The sequence below is a fragment of the Neofelis nebulosa genome, chromosome 1 (genome assembly GCF_028018385.1).
Source record: "Neofelis nebulosa isolate mNeoNeb1 chromosome 1, mNeoNeb1.pri, whole genome shotgun sequence".
Taxonomy (NCBI): domain Eukaryota; kingdom Metazoa; phylum Chordata; class Mammalia; order Carnivora; family Felidae; genus Neofelis; species Neofelis nebulosa.
This window is the reverse complement of record NC_080782.1, coordinates 186,911,118-186,938,132: the sequence shown is the minus strand read 5'-3', so window position 1 is coordinate 186,938,132 and position 27,015 is coordinate 186,911,118. Positions and strand designations below refer to the sequence as shown.

Below are 27,015 nucleotides of genomic sequence, written 5' to 3'. Positions count from 1 at the left end.
GAAAGACGCTGCAATATTGCCAAAGCGTTTGTTGTTAATCTTTCTCCAAAAGGACTTACCAGAATGACAGTACTGGAGAAAGGGAAATGATGCTTTTGGCAATTGCTGGACACTATCTTTGAACTAAAATTAATTCCTGGCAACACACACTGTGTCCATCATTCAGAATAGGGGCTTAAGGAGGTCAGATGATCAATGGAATTTTTAGCTCAGATCCATCTTGGGGTCAGTCCAGTTGTCTACTAAACATATACTATGGTTATTTCCTCAGTTCCAAACTGTATAATTGCGATAGACATACTCAGTAACTGGCAGAATTTCCATCTTGGTTTCCCAAACTATGGAGTGATATCTGTTATGGTGGGAAAGACCAAGTGGAAGCTACTAGAAATGCTTTACCTAGGGAAAAAAAGTAGAGCTCCATTCCATGGGATTCAGGGACTGCCCTCATCAAGGAATTGAAGGAAGTGATGTGGAAATTCCTACCATCCCCAATTTACTTATTTGACCAGTGCAGAAAACAGATCTTGGAGAATGACAGTAGGTTATCATAGGCTTAACAAGGTCATAGACCCCAGCTGCAACTGCTGTTCCACATGTGGAAGATCAAGCATATCCCTGCAACTTGTATACAGCTATCAATCTGGCAAGTGCTATTTTCTGAATATCTATTAGTGAGGACCACCAAATGTACTGCTTTCGGCTGGTGTAGCAAGCAGTGCCATTACCTTCACTGTCCTTCACAGGTGTCTCAACTCTCCAGCCCTAAGTCATAATTTACCTCATGGGTTACCCTGATTGCCTTTCTCTTGCACAAGATATTATGCTGGCCCATTCTACTGATATTCTGCTAATTGGTTTATCTATTTTGAGAGACATAGTGCAAGTTGGGGGGAACAGAGAGAGAGGGAGAAAGAGTGGGAACCCCAAGCAGGCTCCACACTGCCATCGCAGAGCCCAACGTGGGACTCCAACTCATGACACTGTGAGATCGTGACCGGAGCCGAAACCAAGAGTATAATGCTTAAATGACGGAACCACCCAGGTGTCCCAGTTTATATTTACATATTAAATAATATATCAAGTATAGTGTGTGTCAGACAGTGAGAAATAAATCTAACAAAAATTCGGGGCCCTCTCATCTTAGGTATATTTTTAAGGGTCCATTGGTGTGGGAATATTGAAATATCCCCGCCAAGGTGAATAAGTAGCTGCTTCTGGCCTTTCCTACAACAACAACAACAACAAAAAAAGTGCAAAACCTAACAGGCCTCCATGGAATATGGAAGCATATTCAGGGTTTTTGTTTGTTTGTTTCTTTTCTTTTCTTTTTTTTTTTTTTTTTTTTTTTTAAGAGAGAGCCAGCAAGCAAGGAAGAGGCAGTGAGGGAGAGAGAGAGAATACCAAACAAGCTCCACACTGTCGGTGCAGAGCCCAATGTGAGGCTTGAACCCACAAACTGTGAGATCATGACCTGAGCCGGAACCAAGAGTCAGATGCTTAACCAACTGAGCCACCCAGGTGCCCCTGGAAACATATTCTTAATTTGTCTTATGCTACTTTGAACCATTTACCAAGTGACCAAAACTGTTCAATATGAGTTAGGCCAAGAATAAGAGAAGGTTGTGCAACAGGTCTGGACTGCCATGCAAACTGCTCTAACACTTGGACCATACAATCCTGTAAATCCAATGATGCTGGAAGTTTAATGCCAGGCATCACTAGGTTAGTTGTAGCATCACCCTGAGATTTTTGGAACGAAGCCTAATAATCCCCTAGAGATAACTACTTTCAATTTGAGAAAGCCCTTTTTACTATGGGCCTTAGTTGAAAGTTCGATGTTTATCCATAATTCTCCAAGTTAGCAGGCAACCTGAGATGCCCCCCATGAAATGATGATTTCAGATTTTACTAATCAAATGTATGGGATTACTCCTTCCGAGATACCAGTCAGCCCTTTCCCATAGCTGCTCTTCTCAGTGCCCAATGAGCATATGAACAAAGTGATCATTGTGGCAGGTATGGAGATTTTGCATAGATGTTGAAACCATGAATCGGGTATTGTCTGAGCCTTCAAGCCATAAATTTGGGCATGCCAAGTAGTACTGCATCATCCAATGGAAGCAGTATATACAAGATGAGGCTTCTCCAGGCCCCGAAAACATAAGTATGTTGTGTAAAGAAGTGGCTCAAATTCCCTTTGGTCTTCATTCATCTTCCATTACCTTCACTTTTGAAGTCTACACCAATATTTATTCTCATGGAAAGTTTCCCGTGAATAGAAGACTGAAGAAGAAAAATGGTTCTCTTATGGATGGTTCTGCATGACATCCAAGCATCACCTAACATGGATACTTGTAAGACTACATTCTAAACATCCCCAAAAGGACAATAGTGAAAGGAAATCCTTCATGATAGCAGAATTTCTAAGTAATACACCTGTTGGTCCGTTTTGCCTGTAAAGAGAAATGACCAGAGGCACAAGTCTATAGCAGCTCATTGGCTGTGGTTAATAATTTAGCTAAATGGTCAGGATTTAGAAGGAACATGACTGAGAAAACTGGTGACAAGGAGATTTGGGGAAGAGGCACATGCATAGATTATTATAAATGGTAAAAGGATGTAAAGATACTTGTCTCCTATATGACTGCTCCTGAAATGGTGACCTCAGTAGATTTTTAAAATCAAGTAGGTGGGGTACCTGGGTGGCTCAGTCTGTTGAGCGTCTGACTTTGGCTAAGGTCATGATCTCATGGTTCATCAGTTCGAGCCCTGTGTCAGGCTCTGTGCTGACAGCTTAGAGCCTGGACCCTGCCTCGAATTCTGTCTCCATCTCTCTCTGCCCCTCCCCACTTGCACTCTGTCTCTCTCTCTCCCTCTCTCAAAAATAAATACTAAAACATTTAAAAAATTAAAAAATAAATAAAATCAAGTGGATAAAAGTACCCATTCTTTGAATATAAGTCAACCTCTTTCCCTGGCCCCCTGTCATTGCCCACTGGGCTCATGAGCCGATTGACCATGGTGGCAGGGATGGAGGTTTCACATAGTCTTAATAAGAATTATTAACAGAATTATACTCAAGTCGGGTCTGACTACAACTACTGCTGATTGTCTGCTGTGCCAGAAGTAGAGAATAAAACTAGGCACTCTAGAATACATCTGGATCCCCAAGTTGATCAGCCAGCTACCTGATGGTAGACTGATTACTCTGGACAGCTTCCATCACAGAAATAGTACTTTATTCGTACTGGAATAGACAATTACCCTGGATATGATTTACCTGCCCTGAACTCAATACTTCTGTCAAAACTACCACCCATGGACTTTTACCATGCCTTATCCACCTCCATGGTATTCCACACAGCATCGCTTCTATTCAAGAAATTCACTGGACAGAAAATAAAGTGTGGCATGGGCCCATGCTCCTGAAAATCACTGGTTTTATCATGTTTGCATCATCCTGAAGTGAATGGTAAAATAGTCTTCTGAAGACTGTTATAGTGCCAGATAGGTGGCAATACTTTATAGGACCTATGCAGTGTCCTGCAGGAGTCTGTATATGATCTGAATTAGCATCTATTATATGTTGCAATTTTTTTCCACAGCTAGCATTCATTGATGCAGGAATTGAAGAATGGAAATTGGAGTGATTCAATTCTGTATTACACAAACATTTGATGTCCTATTCCCATGACCTTAGGTTTTGTTGGTCTAGAGTCCTTAGTTCCAAAGGAAAAGAAAGAATGTATCCACAAGGAGATGAAACAATAATATCACTGAACTGGAAGATGAGGTTGCCTCCTGGCCACGTTGGGCTCTGTGTGCCTCTGAATTAGCAGGATAAGGTGAGAATTACAATGTTACTGTCTGGGCTGACTGACCCAGATTATCAAGGGGGTAATTGGGTTGTTACTGAATAACAGAAGTGAGGAAGAGTATGTCTGATATACAGAACATTCCCTAGGGTATCTCCTAGTGCTGTCATGTCCTATGATTAAAATCAGGGTTAAAGCACAATTCAGATAGGACTGCTAATGGCCTAGACCCTTGAAGAATGGAACTGGAATTAGAGGGGAAAGTAGTTATAAATTCCTGCTACAACTATGTGATCAGTTGCAGAAATGAGGATTGTAATGGTTATGTGTATTTTTCTTAATATAAATATGTTTATATATATGCACATTTATATACATATACCTGCTAGATATATTTTCTTCTTCCTCTTATCCCCCTGTCATGTAAGAGGTATTTATAATAAACTTTATATCACAGTATATAATTTAAAGCATATCAAAGAAGAAAGTGAGCATTACATCAATACTTTGCATTCTCTCCTAGGGAAAGGATTGGCCTGTTTTCAGATTTATGCAAGATACCTGAATCATGTTTTGTAGAAGTATGACTTTGTTATTGTCTTATTTTGAGAGAGAGAGAGAGAGAGAGAGAGAGAGCGAGCGCATGTGTGCACAAGCAGAGAAGGGGCAGAGGGGGAATCTTCTCCAGAGAGAGAATCTTAAGCAGGCTCCACACTCAGTAAGGAGCCTGATGCAGGGCTCAATCCCATGACTCTGGGATCATGACCTGAGCTGAAATCAAGCATTGGACACTCAACTGATTGAGCCACCCAGGCACCCCATGTTGTCTCTATTTGAGGATTAAGTTTGGTTTCAGGTGTGTATGTGTGCTAAGTTTACAAGGCATGGACTGTGGCTGTCCATTTTAGGTTTTAACTTGCTAGGCTATTGCCTTCAGTTACTCATTCAAACATTAATCTAGGTGTTGTGATGGCATTTTGTAAGTATAATTAAATTCCATAGTCAGTTGACTTTAAGTAAGTGAGATTATTCTAATTCATCTGGGTGAGCCTGGTTCAGTCTTGTTGAAAGACCTTAAGAGTAGAACTGAGGTTTTCTTGAAGAGAAATTCCATGGTGGACAGTAGGTTTAGCTTAAGCCTGAGAGTTCCATCGTGCCCTTTCCTATAGCCTGCCCTATGGATTTGGGAACTTGTGCCAGCCCTCACAAGCATACGTGTTACATTTTTGAGCATAATCTCTGAAATTGTATGTCCTACTAGTCTATTTCTCTGATCATACTCTGGCCAAAAGGAGACAAAGTTACTTTTCATATAATAGATGCTGCAGTGGGAACCAAGACCTAGAAGGGATCAGGGAGCAATCTGAGAAGTTCTGTGAAGGGGGTTGGATGGGGGGTTAGAATGAAGGGGGGTTGAAAAGATGAACCTGGTGAATGGCCTGTATGTTTTTATGACCTTTGTGCTGAACCTGCAATCAACATTTATGATGCTTTATATTGTGTAGAAAATGTTACATAGAAGGCCTGAGTTTTTCACTATTTGTGTATATCTATCCGTTTTTTCCCCTACAAGATTCCCAAATAGTCCACATTATTATTTAATTTAGCAGAGTAAGGATACTAAGTGGAGCTTAAAAATCATCCTTTGATTTACCCTTTCACTCATTCTCATAATCACAGAATTTTTCGTTTTTCAACTGATCAGTTAAAATGCAATTGAAATCTCTGTAAATACCTAAGGACATACTCTAGAGAGTTATGTTATTTAAAGAAAAGATATTTAAGTTGTGCCTATATGTCCTTTTAAATCTACACCACCATCTGTATTTTTTTACACTGGGCATTCCAATAGACAATGTAACCATTCATCCATTACTTTCTAAGGTTTTTATTCTTCATGTATGCCTTTTTTCTTTTTTCTTTACGCTAAAATTGTTGCTGAATTATCCATTAATTTTTCTTAGCAATTGTACTTCCTTAAAAAACAACAACAACAATCCTTTGCTAGCTCAAGGCAAAACACAGAAATTGCCATTTTTTTCAAAGCTCCATTACATAATGAATACAGAAAGAAAATTAGGCTTAAAGAAAATTAAAGCAGTATCAAAACAAAGTCTTTGGCAAAAATATTTCTGCAGAAAGTTAATGTGTTCTTCTGAAATGCAAAATGAGTTTGCTATAGTGATGAAGCTCTTCCTCTCAATTAAACATCAACAAAACAATTGGAATGCATTACTTGTGTTTTAAATATATATCTCTAGGAAGATGACTGGAAAAGACAATGAGGTAAGAAAGGAGGCTGACAGGAAGGGGTGAAATCGAAAAGAAAGAGGAAACCTTTAATTCCTTCCACTTTCTGGCTCCTATTTTATAAGGTATGGGAGGAAAAAAAGTTCTTGAAATAGTAATATTCAATCTGTGGCAACTCAATGCATAATTCAGTCCATCTCACAATAGACTATCTGATTCACAGGAATCATTTTGAATGTTATCTTCTCAAATAGCAATTTTGCCTTTTGGAAAGCTAATTTCACATAGACTAGGATGCTTTTGCAGGCTGTCAACAATCACAGCAGACAACAAAAGACAAAAAAGAGAGAGTGAGAGGTGAGGGAAGGGAGAGACAAGATAAGAAAGGAAGATAGTTAATTTACAGAGCAGAGGCATTTAGGCCAGTTACTCTGACTTTAATCCATATTTTTTCTCCTTACATACGTTCCATTAACTTGATATACAGTTATACCTTTCTCATTTGTGGCTTTTAAAAGATTCATGTAAAGCATTTTGAAGTTTATATTTAGATACATAGCAATATTCATACTTTCACATCAATATCTTTCTGGTAAGAGGAACCTAAAAAATATTAGACTTTGAAAAATAAATGACCATGAAACGAGCTATTACTATAGACTTATTTTTATAGAAAAAAATTAGTAGAAAAATGGTTAGAAATCAGGGAACAGTCAGTGAATTGTAGTAATTCAGTGGCATGGTATGCTCTAACTAAAGTGATTACTGTAAACACTGCAGGAAAATGTCCATGGTAAGGTGAGTGAATCAGTCAGTAGACAAAATAAACCTCCACTGTAATTATTAAAAAAGTCATATGCAGGTGGGAATGACTCTAAGCAGCCATGAAGAACTTAAAACAACTCTTGTGTTTGAAAGTGGAATGGTGGGCGACATTTCAAAAAGTGTATTTTATTAACACGTAGAAACAAAAAGGAAGTTTTAACCCATGTGGGTTTTTCAAATTTTTAATTTCTGAAAAGATAATTGGCACTGGTTTGGGATATTAAGTTTCCAGATCTCTATCTTCTAGGCTGTACTTCTCTTTTACTTTATTCATATCCTTTCTTTTGGCTTACTTGTCTGTTGTTACTATTTTGATGTTTGATTATATTTATTCTCAAACCCTGATCCATTACTTCTCCCAACTCTCATTTTAAAGCATATGTGTCTTTAGGGGTGCCCGGGTGGCTCAGTCAGTTGAGCATCTGACTTTTGATTTTGGCTCAGGTCATGACCCCAGTTAGGATTGAGCTCTGTGTCAGGCCCTGTGCTAAGCGTGGAGCCTGCTTAGGATTCTCTCTCTCTTTCCCTCTCTCTCTCTCTCTGTCTGTGCCCCCAACTCACACACACACTCTCTCTCTCTTTCTCAGAATAAAAATTAAAATAAAGAAAAATGTATGTCTTTAGATCCAGAAAACTGTCAGGGAGGGAAGAAAAAGGACTGAAAGAAGGCTGCTTTGTGCTCTTGAAAGCACAAAATTACATTGAGATGGACCCAGTCCCTTTCCAAAATAAGGTTTTGGTCAGATAGGGTAAGATAGACCTAAATAACAATCATACACATACTTACAGTAGAGATGTATGAAGAAAAACTAGGATACAGGGAGTACATACTACATGCACACACACACAGACACCAGAGGAACATAGTCTGAGTTTGGATTCAGAGGAATGCATCCACAAATAGCTGATACTTAAGATTACTTATAAAAGATATATAGAAATCATCCCGGATGAAAACAAGGAAGTGACTGATAAAGACTAAAATAAAGTTCTTTTGTGGCAGAGATATAAAAAGAGAAGAAATGAGGTCCCTAGTAGCTTGGAAAGTAGGAGTAACTCCAGTACTGTGATTGTGGTTCAGGGCTTAGGAGTAAAGGAAAGTGTAGCATTCTTAGATGAGACGTTTAGGCATGATTTTATATACCATGGTAAGAATTTAGGAGATTTCATTTAAAAGCAAGGAAGGCCACTGAAATATTTTATGCAAGAAAACAAGAGATAAAACTTATATTTTGAAAGGATTGTCTGGATGCTTTGTGAAGAATCATCTGCTTTGTGCAAGAAGCAAGAGTGAATGTTCATAACTAGAAAGCTATTGCAGGAAACAAAGCAAGAAATCTTAGTGGCTTAGACCAGCTGCTGCCATGAAGCTAGACAAGTTTTGTACTGAAGAAATATTTTTGAGATAGAATTCACTTGGGTTTGGTGACTGATAAGTTTGGGTCAAGACAGAAATTTGAACATTTAAAGTTTTGGTTAATACGAATCATGGGAGGAAACGGGAATAAGTGGCAGAAATCTAGAAATAATTTTCTTAAAGGCATTCATGAAGAAGGGGGTTATCATTGCGTGTATCCTAGGTACTTCTGCCTACTTCCTTCTGAAAAGATGTCCCCAAACTAACTTAAAGAGTACTATCAAGTGTGGTTTTACTTTCTGTCCTGCATTTGTAGAGACCAACTGTCCCAAAACAGTGGGTGTCTTCACTGCCTCCTCTTGCCATGGGGACGCCTCATAAAAGTCTCCTCATGGGGATGGATGGTCCTTATTTCTGTGGAGACAGAAAGGGAGTAGGGTACATCAAGCCTCCATTCCCTCTGTTATTCTGTTCCAGTTAGACTTCGTGAGAATAGTATTCTAGAATGAAAAGTTCTGTTTGGAAGGCTCTGGGAAATCTCAAAATGGAGTTAAAACCAAGAAAGTACTAAGATTCAAGTTCCAGTTAACTTGGACTTTGACTTGCACAGCACAGGAGAAACCTCCCAAACTTCAGCTTTAGGATGGTATATGACACCAGGGAGGCTTTCTTCACAGAACAGACTCTCCTGGTTTCATATCCATTCTTACCTGCACTTTCTCCTCCTCATCTTCCAGTTCTGTGACCTCTGTCCCTCCCTCAATCATAGGACCTCTTTTGTGCTTCCATCTATCCCTTCCTTCAGGCTTCAGATTGGGCTTAGGTTTCAGTCCATGTTAAAATCCAGCAAAACTCCCTTTCTAGCTTTTCTCCTTACATGACAAGAAGTCATGACCTGTTATTTCTCTTACTACAACTCCTACTTGGAAGCATAACCTTAAAAATTAGCAATTCTCCTTAGAGAAAATGCATGCTACACCATTCTAAATAAAGAATTGTTTTCCCAATTAACATTACCTAGGCTTCTTCCTTTTAAAATTTATTTACTGTCATTTAGTGTTGAGGAGGATTGTGTTGTTTTCTGTCACTTTGGAGTATAAAGACACAAATAATTGAAAACATTTAATGACTGCTTTTTGTTCTTGGGGTCCCATCACTTTATGTGTTTATATTTATATTTTATTTAAAGATTTCCTTAGAAATAAAGAAGACTAGCAAATAGTTAATCCGCTGAGTTCTTGAAAGTCTTGGATACTATATCAAATATTGTGAATAATAAAATGTTTTCATTGAATGGAAAATCCTGCTAGACTGACCTGGAGTTATCTGGTGCTGTGGTGGGCTAGATGGCAGACTGGAGGGCACTGAGAGTTAATGAGAGATGAGGAGATGGAAACAGGAATCGTAGTCAGCACATATCATATGTGACTATGAAGAAGAGGAAAGAACAGTTATTGAATCATAAAATCTCAACTTTTAATTTTAAGATAGAAGTCACTAGATAATATAAGAAACATATGAATAAAATTCAAAGGGGTAAATAAGGACCCACAAACAGAAGATATAAGACCAGAAAAACTAGAAATAAAAGGGTTCAGAGAGAGGCTGACATTTATAGCAAAAATGAAGACTGCCTTTATTAGAGGAGGAACACAGTCTTGACCAAAGCATGTATGAAATTACAGATGGTAGGTCTGCAGAAGTAGGTTTGGATCATTGTGCCAGGAATTGGAACTTTTTTGTTTTATGAACTTTTTTAGTGAAATATGATACAATGTAAATGCTCAGAATGCATAAAATGTTACTTTATTAATTTTTTTTAATGTTTATTTATTTTTGAGGGGGGGGGCAGAGAGAGAGAGAGATACAGAATCCAAAGCAGGCTTCAGGCTCTGAGTGTTAGCAGAGTCTGATGCAGGGCTCGAGCTCACCAATAGCAAGATCATGACCTAAGCCAAAGTTGGACAATTAACCCAAAGAGCCACCCAGATACCCCTAAAATTTTTAAATGTTGTTACAGATATGTTCAAGAAAACTGATTAGAAAATATATTAGAACATTACAATGAACTGAGTGTTTATGCCCATCACCCCAAATTCATAAATTGAAACTTGATGCCCAGTGTGGTGGGTTGAGGAGGTGGGGCTTATGGAAAGCAATTAGGTCATGAAAGCAAGGCCGTCATGAATGGAATTAGTGCCTTTCTAGAAGAGACTCTAGAAGACTTTTTTGCCCCTTCTGCCATGTGAGCTTATGGTGAAAATATAGCTATCTGTGAAGAAACTGGCTCTCAGCAGACATTGAACCTGCAGGTGCCATGATATTGGACTTCCCAGCCTCCAGAACTGTAAGAAATATACATTTGCTATTTATAAGCTATCTAGCTTATAACATTTTTTGTTATAGCAGACCAAAAAGACTGATAGATACGAAGGGATTACGGAAAGCCAAGTTGAAAGTGATGACCCCAAATTTTCAGGTTTAATAGGGCATCTGCCTATTTGTGTGAGAGTCTACAGCAGCCCACAACTACTAGAAGAGAGCAAAGTATATTAACTGTTAATGCTACCTCAGGAGTGAGTTTGAGTTGTGCCCACAACTAAAGACACATTTTTCTTTAATACATTTTCCCCTATTCTAACACATTTATATTATACAATATACTAATATTACATATTATGACCTTATAAAACAAGGCAAAATCTGCTGGTCAAACATCTGAGACTTAACACTGATAGCATCCTTTTTGCAACCTTTTCATGACTAAGTGTCTACCTTTATGATTTCTCAGCATATGCTTTGCGTACTTTTATTATAGGACTCACCATAACATTATGATCTTTTTTTGTTTGCTTCACTTTCTATTAAACAGTACATTTCTTAATGTCAAGAACCTCTTCTTCCTAGTTCTTAATCTTAGTAAGTTTTCAAGAAATGCTTGGTCAACAGAAATGAATGAATCTGTGCTCTACAACTGAAATACCTAAATAAAAAATTCTTAAACGATGATATCCTTGTTTCTATATTTAAAACTTACTTATTGCCAAATTTTGACTAAAAATAGTTTAATGTAGTGTTTTTATTATGAAATCACAATGCAGATGGACATACATTCTGGCGATGAAAAATTTATTCTCTTCTATTTTTTTTATTCCTAAAATTAAGTATAAGCTATTATAAATAATGTAGCAGTTGCCACCATATGATCAGCATCATCTAAAATGTAATACCATTATAATAAATATAAAGTAGTGTTTACACATATATATGAATTTACTTTAACCTGGTTATGAAAATGCAAAATACTTTGTCCTAACTCTGACAAGAAGTATATATTTCTATTTTGGGTGTAAATTGTATTATTTCTAGCAAAGCTCTGTCTATTGACCATAACTACGTGTAAATAATGTTGACTGATTCACATGCTCTAAAGTTAGTATAGAAGCTCTCTGTATTTTTTCAGACATTAAGGTTCTTTCTGTTTTAAGCCTATGGATGGTACTGATGACTGGGGAATACTGATAAACAGATTCATTTGTTGGAAGGCAGAGGAGATAATGAAGTGAAACAGTCCTCACATTCAGGTGAATTTTAATACAATATGCATTTACCTCTGGCACTGAGCCCCAGTGTGCTTTTACCCTTCCTGCTTCTGTTTTTAAAGCTTTCTATCCAAAAATATTCCTTTAAAGGCAGAGCATTTATTCTATATTTTGAGGAGAATAACCCTTCCTATATATTCTACCTGTTTTAGGGGGTCTTCTAAAATAGAACAATTTTGCCTGCTAGTGATCTATAAGGATCATTTCTCAGAAAAATAATTTTAGGCAGTCAGAAAATGGAAGTTGTGCAATCCTTCCCTTAAGCAGACTTCAGAGCTTTACCATTAACAGAAGAAACGAAAATGCAGCTGCAAGCCTCCAGCTAACTGTCACTGTGTTTTAATGTCATGATCTGGAAGTTCAGTAGGGTCATCTGAGAATGGTTCTTGGGCTAATCCTAAGAAATGGCTTAGGGGTGCTGCTGTGGCTGATAGGATATATTCTCTCTGCCAGAGGTTTTGGGGGCTGCTTAAAGATGTTAGATAAGAGTATTTTCAGAATGCTGATTACAAGTAATGTTAATAATTAGAGAATGGAGAGGCGTTTGTGGTAGTCTGTGGGATCTTTAATCATCTTCTCTGAGTATAAACACATGTATATCCAAAAAATAGGATTATACATTGAGGGATTTAAAAATATATATACATATATATTATGATCTGCAATATTTTCATTTCTTGCCCATTTTCCTAAAGAGATGCATCTTTTGCTTTATTTTTGTCCTCAATCCACACAACCTTACTATTACCTATAATATTACAAAATAAAGTGTGTGAGGAAAAATCTATTTCAACTTATTTTCAGCTAAGTCAAGCTTTGAAAATAAATTTCAGAATATCTGATAGTATATCAAATTCTTGAGTATATTAATCAGTTGTCAGATTTAGCAAGCTTTATAAATTCACTTTTTTTTTTTTTACTTGAAACTACAAAAGATGTTACAGGTGATTTTAGTTCTAAAATGGTAAAGTAAGGAGACCGGGCTGGGTTGCCGCTGCCACTGCTGCTATGGTGCCAGTGCCTTGAGTCTCATCGAGTCCCATGACAGCCCAGTCAACTTGGGAGGGGACTGGATCCAGCTTCATTCAACATTACTACCAGTGATTTGGTAATGATAGAACACAACTAGGTGCAATTTATATTGACGCATCATGCCTTACACGGGAAGGACAGCAGTTCCGAGGGAAAGTTGCCCTTGTCGGAAAGGTGTTTAGCGTTCTGTCCCAGAAAATCCAGCACAGCATCACGGTGCAGGACCATCAGCCACACCAGATAGCTGCAGAATTAACTTGGCTGTGAGCCAGCTCAAGGCTGTTGAAGACCCTATCATGAGGTTCCACCAGACGTTTTTATTAAAGACCATCAAGAGTTCTTGGGTTTGCACCAATGACACGTTCAGGCTTGCCCTGCACAACTTGGGCTCACCCACTCCCAGCCAGGCACTCATGCTGTTTCCTCCTCCCTCCTCTTCCCAATGCTACTCACACTCCTCCAGATGCTCCAAATATCAGACACAAATGAGCGGGGCCGCCTTGGGAGCAGTGCAGTCCAAGGTATTGTGCATGATGTTTCAAGTTGTTGCATCTGTCAGAGATTTATATTGTACCAGCACATGCCTTGGAAAAATTTAAGTAATGCAAAAGGTTGTTTGTTTTGTTTTGTTTTGATCTATTTACAAGTTGCTCGGGCAACCCAAAGAAATGAAGGAGAAAACAGTTGCCTCAGGGCCCAGATATTGATTTACTCAGATGTGTCAATGCCTCATTATCCAATCAAACAACAAAATTTTCTTAACATTAAAAAAAAAATAAAATGGTAAAGAATAGTGATCTGTAACAAAATTTTAAATATAAGATGATGTGTACATTTAGTCAAAAGACTTCCTACTACCTAATTGGTAATGGGGGATTAGCATATGAGTTTATTGTTACTGTTTTCTTTTGTGATTTTGCTCAGATTTTAACATACTTTACTAAAGAAAGAAAAAAACCCATAAATATTTTGTAAAAGATTTTTTCCCAGAGATTTAGATACTCAGGCCCCTGGGTGGCTCAGTCAGTTAAGCATGCGACTTCTGCTCAGGTCATGTGTTCTCATGGCTCCCGGGTTGGAGCTGGCATGGGGCTCTGTGTTGACAGTGTGGAGCCTTCTTGGGACTCTCTGCCCCTCCCTCACACTTTCTCTCTCAAAATAAGTAAGTAAAAGCTATAATAATAATAATAATAATAATAATAAATAAATAAAGATTTAGATCCTAAAACATTTACCATGAACCATATTTGAACAAACCAAAATAATCTTATGAAAGAATGGAAGAATGTTTTTTCCAACATCTTTATTTAAAGCCAGGTGCTTGTTCAAATAGTAGCTGCTCCTACTGCAAACAGTTTATTATGAAACAAAAACATACTTTAAAATTATTATGAATGTAACTCTTCTAAAAGAAGAGCATCTAGGTCGCTCAATCGGTTAAGTGTCTGACTTCCGCTCAGGTCATGATCTCATGGTTTGTGAGTTCGAGCCCCTCATCGGGCTCTGTGCTGACAGCTCAGAGCCTGGAGCCTGCTTCAGATTCTGTGTGTCCCATTCTCTCTGCCCCTCCTCCGCTCATTCTCGCTCTCTCTCTCTCTCTCTCTCTCTCTCTCAAAAATAAACACTAAAAAAATTAAAAATAAAAGAATAAGAGTAAGGAAAATAAGTTATTTAAAAAACTCACAATATATTAGAACTCATGAATTTGACAAAAATTATATGTAATTCTTACAAGAATCCTTCAAATATTATATTTTTAGAAGATCAGGCAGAAAAAAATATAGTTAAATTATTTGCCCATTATCACACAGATGAAGGATGTGGAGGGCCTGAGATGTCAACCTCCAAATGTTGAAATTCTGAGTCAATTCCACCATAAACACATTTTTTCTTGGCCCAAATGGAAACTTTTCTGATTAATTCAGAAATAACACTTTCCAATCAATTAATTTGTGATATAATTTTGTAGAAAACATATAAAATTACAGTAGGATAATGTCCCCTGTAATCCTAATACCACTGTTCTAATGTATTTCCTTATAATCTGTATTCTATGTGGTGTGTTTTGTGTGCATGCATGAATGTGTCTCCATACATATATGAATAGGTAACAACCTCTATATAGTTGAAAATGTATGTTCTTTTTGTGAAAATATATGTTCTTTTTTGTGATATCCTTGAATTATGTTCAAAGTTTAAAAGAAACTTTCAGTGATAGAGAATCTGAATTCTCTATAAAGAAAGCTGTTCTTAAGCCTGAACTTTCGTCATTTGAGTTTGGTTGAAAGTGAAGGACAATAGTACATCTATCATCAAAGTAGGAAATCAATTCTCTACTTGCAATCATTTTCCTACTTGTTCTTCAGTAAACTGGTTATTATTTATTCCTTTATCCATTTCACCTATTATATAATCATCAGCTTTTTACAAAAAGAACATTTTCCAAACTTTACTAATAATTGCTTTTTAATAACTACACAGGCCCCTCTTCTGAGCACAGTTGGTCATTGGCTTTATCAGAATGATATCTTATATAATAGCTGGTGAACTTGTCTAAAATGAGTTAATATCTCATTTTCCTTCACATGACAAAACTAAGTATAGCTATATTGCAAAAAAACCTCTCTGCTCAGACAGAGTATTAATATGAAGAATCAGTATTCTGCATTAAGTACTTACGCTTCAAGGTAAAATTTGAACATTGCTTGCGAACTTTTCCTATGTGCTCTGTGCATTTAAAAGTTATTCTGCATGCAAATATCAAGCATAAATAGACAAGACCAAGTAAATTATACATTACAACTAAATGCTCTGTAATCTCCATATAGTAAAACTGGAAAGGTCAGAATATCATTTAATGTTTTACAGTTTATATAAAAATAAACTGAATCTTAGCTTCCCACTTGGCCTTGTCAGGTAATATGGTGAAAATAAAAGCTTCTAGACTCCTTCTCTTTAAATCACACTGTAATCTGACATCACCTTCAGTTTCTAATTTACCTTTCAGTTTGCTAACCACTTTCAGAACTACTGGTACATAAAGCTCTTAGTCATACTCTGCCTCTATTATTATCAAACCTGATCTGCATCTCTATTCACTCACCAAAGAAAATCTGTCTTACATATAATAGCAAGGCAGTTAATGAAATAATTGCTTTAAAATGTTGTACTCTAATAGTGTACATTGTAAAGATTTTTGCAGGCACGATAGCTTTTGGAATATCATTTTGGATGTCATTTTTGAAGTGCACTGTTATTTAGAATGAATTGCATGACAAATTTAATGCAGTTGGTATTTTTCCATGACATTAGTACTATACATACCTTTTCCTCCCTATTTTTTGGTATTGAAAATTCTTCTTCCTCTCTTCTTAAGTAGAGCAGCAGTCTGACACTGTGAAAAGATTCTGAGTGTTGAATCAGGACAGAGCTGGCTGATGAGAGGCAGCCCATGTCTTATAGCCTCAGTCTCTCACTTCTGAGCAGTTTCTAACACCCATTAAAAGTGCTCACTAGAACATCAAACTCATTTATGTAAACTTTTTCCATGCAGCATGTTTTGTTTAATTTAATCTTACTATATGTAGTATTCTATTTCTCTCCATATCCTATACCCGGGGGGCGGGGGGTGGGGAGGTAATTTGCACTATACTTGTGTATCAAGTTGGCAGCTTGAGAGATTTTGCAATTAGGAAAACTTTGGCGTACAATTTTAAGAACTACAGTGGAGAAAGAAAGCACACTGGAGTCAAGTCTTAATGCTACCAGTTAGTGGTTGTATGTCCTCTGGTAGGTCACTTAACCTTCTAAATTTCAGTTTATTCAGTGTATAAAATAGACATTTTTATAATGCATAATTTATTTAGGTGGATTAAAGTTTGCATAGTTGAAGTGTGTAGTGTTTCTGGGGTGTTAACCAGGCACAGTACACATACAAAAATTATTACTTACCCTTCCTCTCAATTTTGAGGAAACCTAAAATAAGCCAATGTCACAATTGTCTGCTTAGTATATGCAGGTGTATGTGTCTTTATGCAGCTAAAGAGATGCTAGAAACATAGTGGATGCTTAAAAAATGTTACGCTTATTGGTTACACGACTGATAAGTAATTGGTACATACCTGGATAGTGACTAAATGTGGGAATTGACATAGTCCAGCAAGGAAGGAAGCAGTATTTTATGACATACATTGTTTAGAATTGTTGATATACGATGATGGTAAAACGTACACCCATTTTTATTCTATTTCATTACTGTTTCAAAATTTTCCATGGAGGATATAACCCCCTCCCCTTATTGCATTCCCTTTTTGATACACTGTTGATGGAACTGGTTGGTTTTGGCTGTTGTCTAACCAGTGTTGTTCACTTCCCAGGTCTCCCCAGTTAGTGCTTATTTCTGATGTTGATGTGAATGCTGCTCTGAGGTCAAATATTGTTAATATCATTTGTGGGTACTAAGAAACTACATATGAAAAGAATTGTAGGGACACTGAGAAATTCAGTTGATTCCCATTCATCCCAAAAAATCTTTTAAGATGCTATATTTCTGATGAGATTTAATGTAATTTTAACTGCATTTATAACTGTAAGTAAGAATCACAGGATTAAAAGAGTGTTATCAAAGCGGCCTTGATTTTTTTCAAACATAAAGAATAATCCTTACCATGTTTCAACTTTTACCAACATCCAGACTATTAAATGTACTTAAAGGAGAAGATAAAAATGACTTTGATATGCTAGCACAGACCTTTCTTTCTTTCAGTTACTTCAAAGTTGCTGTCTTCCATTTCTACTCCAGAATTCTCAAAGGAATAACCTTGACTCTCTTTGTCTACTTCTGCACCTCCCATTCACTATTCAACCCACTGCAGTCTGGCTTCTGTTCTCAGCACTTAGCTAAAAATGCTATTATTTGGAAGGTCACCAAGGAGTTCCTAATTCCCATACCTAATGAATGTTACTTCATTTGATATTATTGAAAGACTATTCCATTTATTTCTATGTTTCCTCTTTCTTATCTTTACTATCTTCTTATGAGCATATTTATATCTTTTGTACATTCTATATATTGGTGTTTTACAGAGTTTCCTAGACCTGTTGCTCTTCTCACTTCACAAACTTTCTTATTATTTCCTTCCACCAACTTGCTTATTCTTGTGGCATCAATGACCTTGTATGTGTTGATTCCCAAACCTATTATTTTAATATCAGAACTTGAAGTTAAGATTTATGTATATAATCATGTTTGCTTTTCCTCACCTCTCCATCTAGAGATCGTACAGGTATGAACAAACTCCAAAATTGAATAAGTTCTGTCTATATGTAAATAATTCTGTATTTTCTAAGTTTGTACTATTATCCATCTATTTTCCAATCCTAAGAAACTATTGATATTTTTAATTATCTTTCACTTATATTTAATGAATAGTCTGTATTCCTAAGTTGCTTAATTTTCATTTCTATTTCAGCTTCTCAAGGTCAAGCCTTTTCTGTCTGTAATTAGGTATAATTATTATAGAAATAGCCTGCCCCACTATACCCATTCTCCAGAGAGTCAACACCAAGTACTATAATGCAAATATGATCATGTCACTTGATAGTAAGTGTCCAAGCATGTTTTTATAGGCTGTCTAAAAATATAAAGTCACAATATCACATTTCTATTTTCCCACTTTGCCTATTGTGGAAAATATTCTTTTCTTCTTGGTACAGTGTCCACTCCATTGACAAGTTAAAAAAATGAAAAAACAAAAACCTGGTACTTACTGAGTCCAAGGAGTCAGTGGCTTCATTTGGTCCAATGGGTAAAACTTGAAGGTACGATCTTCCAGCAATCAGAATCAATTCTCTGCTTCCATTGCTGCTTTTACTAGTATGCAATATTATTCCTGCAAACAGGCAATTTCTATATGGTGTTCTCCCTTATGTGTTCATGTAACAATGGACATTGCTGCTAGAGTTTCAATATTTGTTTCTTGGATGAAAAAAATGTCTCTCTCCAGGGTTATTTTAAACCATAATACATATACCATAATATATACCAACATAATTCTTGATTCCCAGTGAAATACCATTTGATCACACACATACACACACACCTCTCCCAAGTGCATGTCCACATTGTTAAGTTACCTTATTTGAGATTAATTCTGGCCCAAGACTTGATTTGGCAAAACCCAGATATCTTCCATGGCAATCAAGGCCCAGGTACTAATGCATTCTGTGATGATGATCTCTTAACTCAAGAGAACCTTGTTATACTAACCTGCCAATGTCTTTTCTCTGAACTCAAATATCAATGTTAGATATTCCAACAACACTGATCTTCTCAAAGTAAGAATTAAGAAACTTGATTCTCTTTTTCCTCAGAAAGTAAGATCATTATTGCTCTTTGTTTCAAGTAATTTACTCTTCCTGTTTAATATTATGTATTTTCCACATTAATAGATACCAGGCAAAATCAAATATAATTCACAATAGTTGTGTATATTCCATATGTAACTATGCCATCCTTATTAACACATTTCCTTATATAGGTTATTTACTGTGAAATGTTTTATTAATATTTTTGTAAACATATTTGTAAATCTTCATTTGTTCTGTGAATATTTCATTAGAATAAATTCCCTTTGCTGGAATTACTGAAAGAATATTTTTTGGGTTTTTATAAAAGTAGTCAATTATTTTATATAAGATAAATTTATATTCATTTCAACAGTGTGTTAGAATGTCCACGCTTCATATGTTTAACGAGATTGCTTTAGCATTTTTAATGGCAAAATAATCTCACATTTTAATTTCATAGATTACTTGTAATTAAGACCTTGTGCTCTTTTCCCACATATCTTTATGTGATATTTAGAAGGTCCCATTGGATATTGCAAATGAGCCAACATAGCAATTTAGCAAATTCCATGTTCCCTAATCTGGTCCCTATGGTAATTTATTATTGAGACTTCTGATGTCCAAATGAAACCACTGCTTTTGTTATGTGGCCAAGGAGTGATTTCTCTAACTGCTCATCTTAAAGATGCTTGTGTATGCTAAGATTTTTATTTGTTTCCTGCCACATTTAAAGCTCCATGTTATGTTCTACACAAATGTGAGGAAATTGGTTCTACTTCCTTCTAAATGTAATTGTGCTGTATTATGTACTATTGTCATTCTGTCCACCTCTGAGATATTTTCCTCATAAAAGTCCCTTGTGTTCTGATTCCACTGTGTCTGGATGAGCACTTTATCTGTTCATTAACACAGTGACCCCCAGCAACTCTCTTATGAGGCCACTCGGAAATGTCCAAACCATCCAAATTCGAGTCATATCAGCCTGTAAACACTCTCTATTATGCATGGGACTTCCCCTCCCCTCCCCCACCATGGGGCATTTGTGGCTCCTATAACATACCATGAGGCCAATTCCCTAAATATACCAGAAATCAGATACTTTGTGGAATCCTTCAACTAGAAACGGTAAAGCCATCAACTCTCTATATTCATGGTGAAATTTTGTGATTCGAGGGTTTATTCACATAGGTCCATTATGCTCATGGTCTGCCTGAATTTATATGGAACATTTTGTTTGAATTGTATCTTTTCCTGTAGCTTTTACAGAAGCTGTGAGAACTCTGTGACTCAGAATTATGTTTAATAATCAAGCTGCACAGAGGCAGGCTTTAGTAGGACTCCTACTTTTCTGCTTACAAGATGACAGAAGCCATGTGAGGAGAGAAATATTACCTATGCCTGGAGGCTTATAGCAAAATCTTAGCCTTGTTATTATTATTATTTTTTTAAGTCCTGGTTCTTGTATACAGTGATGAATTAAGATAAAATGATTTGTGTTTTTTCACTTAAAAAAATTGCTGAGAGCAAAGTCTTCTCTCTTTAATACTACTCAACAACTCTTAATTGAAAAGTTTTACCTCCTTTGAAAACAGTAGGGAAGTAACTTTGACTGACCTTTCTGATGAGGACATTATTGAAAATTCCTATCATCTGATGTTCTTTTTTTCCCCACCTACTTCTCACTGACCTTTGTTGAATAATTCTGAATTAGATTTAAATTTCCTTTGGTCTTTGTGATATTTACTATTGAAATACCATTTGCTTTGTGGATCATTTTTAAGAGGTTCCCTTATGCACATAGCATTACTATAAATGAAGCACAGATACTTTATGAAGTCTTTCTTCTCTGCTCTTTTTATCCTCTCAGCCACCATTTCCTTTCCACATATACTCTAATTCTGAAACATACTGACTTTTATTATAAACAATGAATATCTTAATGTTTTAGTAAAAGTAATGATCTAATTATTTTAATAGAGGACTATAAGATGACCTAATGCTGATAAGGCCAATCTAATGAACAAAAGTTTATATGGATTTTTTTCCTACAAATAGAATTAGTTTTTAGTGCAATGCAATGTAACAAAGACATTTTGAACACATAATGTCTGCAAGTCCTTGTGCTAGGAGAAAGAAAAAAGTGTCTGTGATATTTCTACACTCAGAAAGTTAGAGATTAGTGCATTAGTATGTTAGGATATATAGTCTAGGTGGCTATAGAATCATATATGGTTTTCATAACAATGAGGTAGGTGGGTAGGCCAGTGTAGGCTGGCAGTTTTGAACCACTAGATCATCCAGGGCGTATGGCTCTTACCTCTGTGCCTCATCTCCCTCAACTAGTGCTATTATCTGCATCGTCAAACTTGGTTGACCAGTGCTAAGTCCAAGTCCTGTCTCATGGGAAGGAGAAACAATTTAAAGGAGAACCAAGCATAATTTTTTAAGTGAAAGACTTATCCTTAAAACAGTTGGCAAGGACGTTGTTACAAAACCACCTCTACCTACAAAAGGGAAAGGAAGTGACTCTGTGCACCCTTACTAAATTAAACTAAGAGACAATACTACTAATGAAAAAAATAATATTAGAAACTGGAGAACTATTAGCAGTACAAATGTGCTTTTATAGAAATAAATAAAATATTAACATAACTGAAGTACTATAATAGAGAAGTGTGAATACAGGAGCATGAGCTACTACTTTTGGAGTTGGGTAGTTGGGAATATTTCATGCATCCTTTTTGAACTGGTTCTTAATATTTGACTTTACCTTCAATATATATAGATGGAGGGAAAGGACTTTCAAATAGCGGCATCAATATGGTCAAAAGTAGGGATGAGAATGTGTGGGAAATATTAGGGAAGAGAGTAACCTAGTTTGTTAAGAAAGAGAATGAAGTTTTGAGATTTGAAAAGAGAAACTGTATAGAATACAGGGATTTAGAGTTTATTCCTTAGAATGAAAAGGTAGGTTCTGTGCAAGAATATACTTATTTTAGAGGTGTATTTTTGGAGTAATAGGTCTAGAAAAGGAGGGTAAAAACAGAACCATTTAGAATGCCACAACAATATTCATGGTGACAGATAATCGAGACTTGAGTCTGTGATATTTGAAAGTAGGTGTAATGTTTTGATTTGTACTTTTATGTTTTACTCACTAATAGCAGGTTATTAAATATTTTAATGCTATTGTGGACATATCTACAATTACTAACACTTTAACTTGTTACCAGTATGATTCTCTCTTGATTGCTTTGTTTTAAACATCTACAAAATTGTTTTCAGATATACCAATAAGAAAGATAACCTACATTACCCTACAGTTAATTTTTTTAATGTTACTATAATTTGACTTAGTGATTCATATGCATGCTCAGTTTCCTGCCAATTCTTCCAATATTATTATTCATCATATTTCTGGCAGTCAGCAAATAAACAAAATAGATGCTAAATTTAGACACATAACAAAGATAAATGACTTGACTTTCAAATGCTATTCTTATTACATGGAAATTTACAATCAGGAAAAGAGAAGGCATATACTACTCATGAAACATTGACTCAGAATGCCTGCAATGATTCCACAATAGTGACTTTGAAAGTGTCTGTCAAATACCATTAGAAAAACAGTAGTTTAACCACTAGTTTTGGGTTTTCTCTGCATTCTTCAGAATAGGGTATATATTCTTTATTTTTCCAGTACTGTTATGGAGGAATGGGAAGGAAATAGAAGCATGAAGAACTTTCCATAAGGTGGGGTCCAGTCTTAATTTGTCTACACTCAAGCTGTGTCTCTGCATTCCAGTTATCTAATGTACCATTACAAACCACCCAAAAATGTAATGGCTGAAAACCAAAACAATAATTTGCCTTGCTCACAAATCTGCAATTCAGGCTGGGCTTGGTGGGGGAAGCTCATCTCTGTTTTATATATTGTCACCTGGGATGGAATGACCACTGCTTAAGGATCCAGCTGAAGGTGGCTGACAAGCTAACGCTAGCCATCAACTGGGACCCTCAGTTTTTGTCTATGTGGGCCTGTTCACTGATTGCTTGGGCATTTTCCAAGAGCAAATATTCTAAGAGGCAGAAAGGGGAGGACAGTTTCTGAAGAATTAGGCCAGGAAACTGGTACAGATCATTTCTGCCAAAATCTGTTGGTCGAAGTCATCTCAGAGCCAAAATTGATTCAGAGAGAGAGAACAGTCAGTGGTGTGCTAGTAAACTGTCTCTCAACAACAACAACAAAACCCAAAACAAAACAATTGTGTTTATAGTACTTACCAATTTCTCTGGTGTAATTAGAGTTATCAATATTATGTCACTAAACACAGAATTGGAAAGAAATGAGGAAAACCTATCCTTGTGAGCTGTTACAAGCTGGTTCCAGCCCACCACTTTATACATCCAACCTCTCAGTGACAGATAATGTGTGGCCACAGTTAACCAGCCACACTTTGGGAATAACAATGAAACTGTATGAATTACTTCGTAAGATAGGAATGGTGTCTGCATTGTCTCACAAATTTGTGTTCAGCACAGTGATAGGTTGTAATTGAAAACACTTGGAAATTTAATGTGTAACAGCTTCATTATTAGAAGCTATCTTACAACTTCATCCTTAGTAATGGTGATGTTTCTCCAGTAGATAACATGATGTATTACTTCACCATCTGATTTTTCATACTAAAAATGTATAATGAACACTGGGAAACTGCTTTATATTGTTATAGCTTATATTCTGGTGAAAATAGTATATTTTATTTATAATATATTTAATATAATTAATATATTTAATATGTTATATTAAATATAATATAATAATTTAGTATATTTTATTTAGACAGTTCTAAAAACTGTGTGTGTTTCAAATATAGGAACACTATTTGTATCTGAATAAATCTCCAGATTTTAGTCCTCTTTGAAATATTAGTTAGAGGAGGATCAGAATCCAGGTCTCCTAATTTGCACAGTACAGCTCCTTCCACTCAAATACACTGATAACACTGGCCTCTGATCACAAAGAACAACTAGGGGCAATGAGAAACATTTTATTTCAGTGTGGTATTAAAAAAAAAAGAAAAAAAAGGAAGACTTTTCTATAGATTGATGATTTTCCAAATCACATTTCTATGTTGGAAGATCAAGTTGATAATTAATACTGACCTTGTTTCACAAATGGCATTTTGTTCTGAAGTATTTAAAAATCAGTTTATTTCAAAATATTTTATGTGTTCATTTTAAACCCACTATCCTAAGATATTACAAAAATATGTAATCTCGTATTTAATTCTGAGCTTTCAAGAAAAATCTCTCATGAGTTACATTTCATAAATATGTTCCTAACATTAGAGACATTGATTTTAGTACGATCTTTGTCATTCATTTCAATTGAATTTCTTCATCTAAGAAAGTATTTTAGCAATTATTTCAAAACTAAAGATGAAGTTGAAATGCTGGACCTTGAAATTAGTCTTTCTTGCCTAGATTTTAAAGAATGAACTACTATTCTATGCTATTTTATCATTCATCTATCTATGCAGGAAGTGTTCTGCAATTTAATTGTTCTTTTTAAAGGTTAAGATTATCTATATTTATAAGATACAACAATATGACATTTGTACCCAAAAATTTCAATTTAACTTAGAAGTCTAAGAAGTTAAAAAATAAAACCATGACAGAAATGCTTAGTGATTGAGACAATATTTTCATATTGAATTGGTGTTTATATTAACTTTTTCACTGCTAGAAAATTTAACTGTACAGACTCTTCTACAAGTAAATATTTTGGAAAATTGTATATAAATGTTGACTAAAATACATGTTTCCTCTTAAAACTACTTCTAAATGATAAATATCATGAAACAATTAAAAATGAATGATGCTTATGTATATATATCACTATGGATTGATTTCAAAAACAATGTGAATGACAAAAAAATGCTTCACAATGATATACAGTATGATATATTTTCTGTACAAATTAACACAATGTTTACATATTATTATTGAATGTGTATTTATTCAATTCATCACAAATTAGTTGTTTTGACACATTAGTGGGCCAAGGACTCTTCAAGGAACTGGAGATACAGAGAAACTTCCTGCCTTCAGGATGTTTACATTGTGATGGGAGGAGACAGTAAATAAGTGTTATCCATTAAACACATTGTACTTTAAGCTGATAAATGCAATGGAGAAAAGAAAGATGGGAAGATAGGATATATTGTGTACTGGAAGTGAGGACTCCCAAGTAAGGTATAATCTGAACAAGGACAAGTAAGGGGTGAAACACTGAGCTTTACAGGTACTTGGAGTAAGAGGACATTGAGAATAAATGCAAAGGACCTGAGAAGGGGACATGCCTGCTGTCATGGGGAAAAGTAAAGGGGGGAAGATACAAAGCTAGAGCTGAGTAAATAAGGGGTCCAGTAGTAGGAGATGTGGCCCAAAAGAAAACTGGAATAGAGACTTGTCTTGGGCTTTGGTCTCCAGAAGCAAACCCTGAGAGTATACATACATACAAACGATTTATTGTGGAAATGTTCTCCAGAAAGAACCTGATAAAAGAAGGGTGCAATAGAAAACGGAAGGTGAAGGAGCAAAGCAAGACTGTGATCTTGCAGGGGAATTCTGGAGTACAAATTAGCCCCCAGATCTGATCTCAGCTGCAATCAACATGGCTGGGGTTTCTCACACCAGCACAAGTTAGTCCTCAAGCCCAAGGCTGCTTGAAGGAATATAAATTCCATGGACGCTCAGCTCTGAGGGCACAATGACAGCAGTTGCTCAGGTCAGTCTTCGGAAAAAACTTGCAGTCTTGTACTGTTAGAAAAGGGAGTGACAAGGCACAGATGGGGTTCTAGTGTACCTGCACAAAACACGCATAATGTACCTATGGAGCTAAAAATTACATAGCACTTCATCAGTCTTGTAAAGGCTTTGAATTTACTATAAGCAAGATAAGAAGCCACCAAAGGATTTTGAGCTAAGGTAATGTGATCTGACCATTATTTTAAAGGGAATTGACCAGGGGCACCTGGGTGGCTTAGTCGGTTGAGCCTCTGACTCTTGATTTCAGCTCAGGTCATGATCTCACAAGATTGAGCCCCACACTAGGCTCCACTGCTTAAGATTCTCTCTCTTCCTCTCTTTCCGCCCCTCTCCCACTTGCACTTTCGTTCTCTGTCTCAAAAAAATGTACTTACTTTAATTAAAAACAAAGCAAAACTTGAAGGGAATGTACTATAATAAGAACAAAGGCAGGGGCAGAGAAAGTAGTGAGGAACTCCAAGCCTTCAACCTATTTTGGTGGCTTGGACCAAAATGTTAATAATATCAGAAGTATTAAGAAATGTTTGCATTCTGGTTAATTTTGAAGGTAAAGCAAAGAAGATTACTACATAGACTTGAATAATGTGGTGGGGAGGCAGTTTAGGAGAACTCTAAGGGATTTGGTGTGAACAACTAGAAATAAGGAATTCGTGAAAACTAATATAACAGGGAAGAATTTGAGGGGGGGGAGAGCATATTAAGGGCTCAATTTTTGGTATTTTACTGTTGAAATATCTATTAGACATTCAAGTGATGCTATCAATAGGCCTTTAAATAATTGAGTCAATTTTGGGAGAGAGATTCTGACTGAAGATACACATTTGTAATTCTTCAGAGTATGGAAATAGACCACGAGATTTAATGAAATTTCTGAGTGAGTGCAGGTAAGCCAAAAATAAAATACATCAGGAATAGACACTTGGAGTACTCCAAGATATATATATGCAGA

At 36.1% G+C, this 27,015-nt stretch overlaps 1 protein-coding gene and 1 long non-coding RNA gene across 5 annotated transcripts in view; one reads left to right on the top strand and one right to left on the bottom strand.

Annotated features, from left to right (window-relative positions):
- The window catches only part of SLITRK1 (SLIT and NTRK like family member 1), a 204,254-nt gene that overhangs the window by 2,381 nt on the left and 174,858 nt on the right, over positions 1–27,015 (bottom strand). Inside the window, exons 2-5 of one of the 4 annotated variants that reach the window (XR_009247895.1) lie at positions 18,654–18,775; positions 16,209–16,278; positions 9,567–9,678; positions 6,791–8,161 (exon numbers count right to left, since the gene is read on the bottom strand). The gene's annotated coding sequence lies outside the window, so the exon portion shown is untranslated. The other 3 variants (XR_009247896.1, XR_009247897.1, XR_009247898.1) reach the window with 3 other exon arrangements.
- LOC131483769 (uncharacterized) overlaps positions 1–27,015 on the top strand; it is a 165,700-nt gene that overhangs the window by 92,274 nt on the left and 46,411 nt on the right. The window lies entirely within an intron of this gene.